The following is a 6,532-nucleotide window of genomic DNA, read 5'->3' on the forward strand; positions in this document are numbered from 1 at the left end:
TCATGTTATATATTGTTTTCTAAGCGATTCAAAACCAGAGACCAACAGGACAGGACTAGATATTCGTCATAACCTACAACATTTTACATATTAATAAACAATACAATACAAACACAATTTAACACTCTAAAATATAAACAGATTATCACAATTTATATTTTGTAAAATATTAACATATATTTTTACTCGTAGAGTCAATAATGTATAAATGGACGAGAAATAATAACTATAAAAGCCATAACTTACTTTAACAACTACATAGTATTGTTATTAAAATTTAAAAAGCTTCAAAATATCACTAAAACTATCACATACATTTTATTATTCTAACAAGATTATGATGAGTAAAATTTCACTACCTATTAAAATATATAATATGTTATAATCGTAAAATATATAATATAGAATAGCAATATTTTACAGAGGTTTCCGTTTATTACTAACATACACTTTTCAGCTCATGGCTCTTGTACTAACATTAGTTATTATACTTATTATTACTAAATTTATAACTATAATATTTATTCAAAATATGTATTATAATAGTGATAGTGTATATAATATATAGACATATTATGTCGTATAGTATATGATCTGTACAATATATTAAAAAAATCTAAAATGATGAATAAAAATTTAAATTAGACATTTAAACATAGTAACTTATTTTTTATTTTTTAATAATACTCTAAGGGATATTTATGATTTACATAATAAGTAAATGATTAGTAGAGGACCCAAACCCAGCTATTGCATAAGGTGTACATGCACAGTGTTAACAGATATACATTAAGGTCACTAAGACGAAAAAGTGACTTCATTACAGGCCGATTTTACACGCACACACACTAGTGAATCGGAATTTTAGTCCATACTTAGAGGAAAGAGAATTTAGACTAGAGGAATATTGCCAAAGTAAATTATGTAGTCAGTACATGTACCGTCATCTTTCAACACAAATGATTAACACTTTTAGAACGCCATTTGACTTTTATTTTTATGATTCTGGTAAATTTGTTGAATGTCAAAAAGTATCGCCATCTACTAGCAATGCACCAAGGAGAAGTTTCCAAAGTTGCGAAATTTTCCATACGGAATGTTCTCAGAACTTAAATTTTACGAACCATACAAATTTTTCAGGAAGTCGCTGGACAATTATTTTAACTGACTGTCTTATTTACGAGTTTATTAAAATAATACTAATAGTAATTTTTTTGATAATTCTCATAGGGAATGTTCTCATTGGAAATTTAATTTAAATTCTCGTGTAAGTTTCCAGAAATTCCCGAGAATGTTACTGGATTTTAGAGAATGTTCTGCACCTTGTACATTGCTAGGCCAAAGGTATGGTGCCATCTTTTCGAGCGATGGCGCCATACCTTTGGCATAGATACTCTCGTCGTTTCCTGTGTTGAAAGATGGCAGTAAATGTACTGACTACATAATTTACTTTAACAATATTCATCTATTTCAAATTCTCTTTGCTTAGAGATATAAATGTGCGAGTGCCGCGCGTAAACACAAGGAACGCAAGATAGGAGGAGAAAGGGAGGAAGGAGGACTTGTTATGAAACCACAGATTTTGTCCTAGAAACCTTACGTCTGAATATCTTTGAATTGTGTGCATTAATTTAATAATTTAAGCAAATTGATTAAACACGATTACAGAAATATAATCATCAAATACGAATGATATAATTATTACGATAAATAATTAATATAATTATATAAAACTTAATTAAATTACACTTAACAAAAGTCTGAAATGTAACATATGAAGCTTCTCATTAAATATTATGATAATAGTTCAGAATGTAAAATAATGGAATGAAGATAATTTAATACATGCTTAATGTAAACCCTATGTACGTATCTATAAGTACATATGTATATACAGCGCATGCAAGCTACCATTAAATCTATTACTGGAAGATTATGTGATTAAATATGTTTGTGATATATATTTCCAGCTTATTTTTGGTAATTTATTACTTACTAGAGTTCTTAGAGGACACATGTTAGACGACGATATTATATTTGATATTATTTTAACACTCTACATTTAATATAGTTTTGAATATATATCTATAAAATGAAAATAATCAGTATTGTGTACTGTAAAAAAATATAAATTTAATATAAGCAAATAAAAAAAAAACACAAATAAAAGAGTACCTTAGAATATTTAGTTAAACATATATTAAAAAAAACTTGTTGCGTGATAGAGAATGCTTTAAGGCATTTTTTTTATTTTTATTTCTTTTTATGCAATAAAGTTAAGAAAAATAATGATAAATGAATGGAATGGACAATATTTTGATCACTTCCCTTCAAACTGCCTGAGCAGCCATACACAGGCAATTTTGCTTTAAAATAATATAAAACTTTTTATTATTTTTTACTCAATTTTTTTTTAAATAGAAGTATAAAAAGAAATGTTATATCTTGGATCTTCGCAGTGATATTTTAATTGTATTTATAAATTGTGAAAAAATATTAAATTCACTCCATTTTAGATAAGATTTGGATGACAACAATAGATAGGTACATACATTTCAAATAGGTATTCTAAAGCTCTAAATATTATCTACTCTACTGCTAAATATTTGTAAATAGTTTGGTTCGATGTATAGACTATTTGGAACTGAAAAATAAGTTTCATTATTTTACTTTATTTTGAATGAAATAATTTCTTAGGTCTTAGTTGTGGACTTTTGGGATTGATATAAAGAACGGCTGGAGAAATTTCAAATAATATTCTACAGTATAATTAGCCTATGATTAAAATCTACAACAAATGCTCTACAGCTAGTTAAACATGTATTTAAGATCTACGAACTATTAATATTACATTGATTGCAATATATTTTTCTACATGAATGATTGATTAAATATAAACATTCATATTTGATGATTATAATCGTTACTAAATAAAATGTATTTGTTGTGAAATTCAGTACCATAAACTCGGGTTACTTTGACCCAATGGTGGGTAATTTTGACCCACATGAAAACCTCATTTAAAAGGGTCTAATAAAACATAAAAACATCAAAGATTAGCTAAAACCAACCTCATAGTATATTTCCATAATTATAGTGCAATAATAAAACCTAGATCGAGTATACCTCAATGGCCAAAGGTACCCTCCAGGGCTAAAGTAACCCGAATTTACGTATACTATACTGCAAAACGTAATTCAAGACCAAAAAAAGTTGAAAATGTTGCCACTTTTTTACTAGCGCGTCTTGTATTTAAGTAAAAATAAGTACTTTTAAGAATCGTAGAAGAGTAAAATTACTAATAAATAAATTATCTTAGCGTGATTATTTAACAAAATGAATTTACTAGGTATTTAACAAACAAATTATTGCAGTGGCAACATTGTCTTACTTTTTTTGGTCTTGAATTACGTTTTGCAGTTTAATATATTAGTTATAAAAATAAACTAAATATATAATGGGGATGACAATAGTGATATTATATTATTAATATGTATTAACTGTTTATTCGACTAATTAATGGAAATAGATACAGAAATTTACAAGCTTATAACTAGGTAAATATAAAAATTAAGGGTATTATATGCTATTAGGCCATAGGTACCCGGCTAAATGTACCTAGCACGCTGCTGGCGTTTCCCCTCTGCACGGCTAGCGAAATACGCTGGATTAAAAATGCGCCGGACCTGGGGTAACCGCTTTTCTCCCGTAGGCGTTGACCTAACTTTCTAATAAACTTTTTAGCATCAGAACACCAAGGCCCGCTGGTTTCTAAGGCTACTGGTACGAAATCAAAGGTTGGCTGCAGATTTGAGTATTTGACCCGTTTCAGTTTGGCGGCGTTTTCAGCAGCAGCTCCAGCTTTTTGTACCGTGCAGCTGAGGTGGGAAGGGGCAAATGTGCTTACGCACGTCGCGTCCCAAATTAGGCTGCGTCCTCGCTCCCAAGGGATCAGCGTCAGACCGTCTGGTCTTTTTCCGTCGGTCCTGTTTAAACCTTGGGGCTCCAAGACACAAGGCACATTCGCAGACACCAGTGCACGACGAATAATTTCGTTAATGCACTGGTGTCTGGAGAATCTACCGGCGCAACGAACGCAGCTTAGTCCGTGGTGACCGTTTGGTTGGACTGCAGCCCCGCACACACACTGGTGGGGTTCGCAAACGGTACTGCCCAGTCGCAGTGCCACACCTATGCGAAGGGAGTCAGAATCAAGGAGTGTGCCCAAGTGTGGTGATGGTAGCGCGTGCAGCCATGCTCCGGATTCAGGCAATGCCACTGCTTTCAAACGCGCCACATTGACATCCACGGCCGCTTCGAGCAGGTCATCGTATGTTTTCTTACTAAGGATGTCGTCCCAGGATCTTTGGAGCTTCAGATTTTCAGGCCTCGCGTCATTTGGGCACCTAGCCTTCCACTCATAAAAGGCTTCTTCCAAAAAAGGAATTCGGACACTGCCACCGTTTACTGGTAAGATTCGAGTGACAAGTTCCATGGAAGCGTGAGCAGAGGCTATGAATGCCACTAGTCCGACATCGTGTGCTCGACGAATCCCGAGACCACCATATCGGATGGGCAGCGACGATTGAGACCACTGGGAATCATTCAAGCTGACGTTGAGAATGATTTCCAGACCATTTCGCAAAGTTTGGTCAAAGTTGCGGATATGCTCTGGGAAGAGCCACGAGGGCGCTGTTCGGAGTGTATAAATCAGGCGGGGCATGGAGAAGCAGTTACGTAATAAAACCAAGGCAACATGTGATGAGAGCTGTTGTAAATTATTGAGTGATGATGATAATGCATTTATTATTATTATATAGTGATAGAATGAAAGCTTTTATTGCCATTTTATTTACAAATATCTTATGTAAGCTCAAAAAATATCACTCAAAATTAAATTCTACTTGTCTTTGGTCCGTCACCCGAATATTTTTCAAAATATTTGTAAAGAAAATATAAAAAGTGCTTCTTTTAACACGTGTGCCGAACTAAATACTTTATTGTCGTTTTATTACAAAAAGTAAATATAGTCGCACCAATAAAAGTCTGCAGCGGATTTGATAGCCCACGCAGCGTAAGTGTTATTTATACGTCATAGTTTCATAGAAGTTTGACGTTTAAAACGACACGTGCACTGCGTGGGCTATCAAAATCGCTGCAGACTTTTTACGGTCTGACTCTAATGTAAATTTATTATTGTCTACAAAAACGCATACGCATAAGCATACGCATATACACATACACGCATATACGTATATACGCATGTAGAAATATTGTCAATATGTCATAGTATTATTTTACTGAAAATTTATATCAGTTATATTTATATACCAAATATAGTGTAGGTACCGATATTACCAATTAATGGCAAAAACACTTAGGTACCTTTATTATGAAGGGTTACAGTTCGTTTATTTATTTCATATATATTTATTTCCAATAAAATATACTATGCTACAATAAATTTTATTGTCCATAAAACGCATACATAATGTTATATATTATGATTAAATATAATGTTAATTAACGTAATTATATATATTTAGAATAACAAGAAACATATTGTCCGAGTCACACATGCAAAACCATACATTTATCTTTATGTGACATTAAATAGCATAATATATATTTAAATAAATGAACACCCAAGTAATCTGTGGATATAAAAATAAATAAAGATATAGAAATACAGACACGACTTCCGCGAGACACCGACATATTAAATATATTAAACTAGATCACTCTCATATTTTAAGTTGAAAATTGCTCGACATGTTTCGCTCCATACCGAGTAGCATCAACGAGTGCATGCATTGGCGGAGCGACGCAGACATGGAAACATGTCAAGCAATTTTCGACTTAAAATACGTAAGCCACCCTTTTTAATAAATTTAATATACAGACGCGAATTATTCTCTTTATTCACTACTATTAGTGTAGACATACAATATATTTCCACAGATATGTTTGGCATATAGTATTCTAATACAGACACCCTGACTAAAAGGCTATATATATTAGTATATAGAAATATATACCAATAGGTATTTATTTACATTGATAAACACGTTAGAATCAGAAAATTGGTCGAAACTATGGAGATAGAATAGGGGTCATCCATTAATTACGTCACACCAATTTCTAGGTTTTTTGACCCCCCCCCCCCTTGTCACACTTGGTCACATTTGGCAAACCCCTCCCCCCCCTAGTGTGACGTCACATTTTTTCTACGAAATCGCCAAATCGAATTAAGTAAATAACCTAAGTATTATTAATATTTTATCAAAATATTTTTGACGATATAAATATTAGTAATTTTATAACCCAAAACCTCTTAGGAAAGAAAATTAAACGATTAAAAACTATTTTCGTTTTAAAAACTTGTTATTTAAATGTACAGCGAACTAATTTAAATAAATTTTCGGTTACTGATGAAGTTAAAGTGACGTTACAAAGTTTGTGTCTCCCCCTCCCCCATGTCACAATATGTCACATTTTCTTGACCCCCTCCCTCCCCCTAAACGTGTGACGT

This window comes from Cydia fagiglandana, chromosome 24, assembly GCF_963556715.1.
Source record: "Cydia fagiglandana chromosome 24, ilCydFagi1.1, whole genome shotgun sequence".
NCBI classification, from domain to species: Eukaryota; Metazoa; Arthropoda; class Insecta; order Lepidoptera; family Tortricidae; genus Cydia; species Cydia fagiglandana.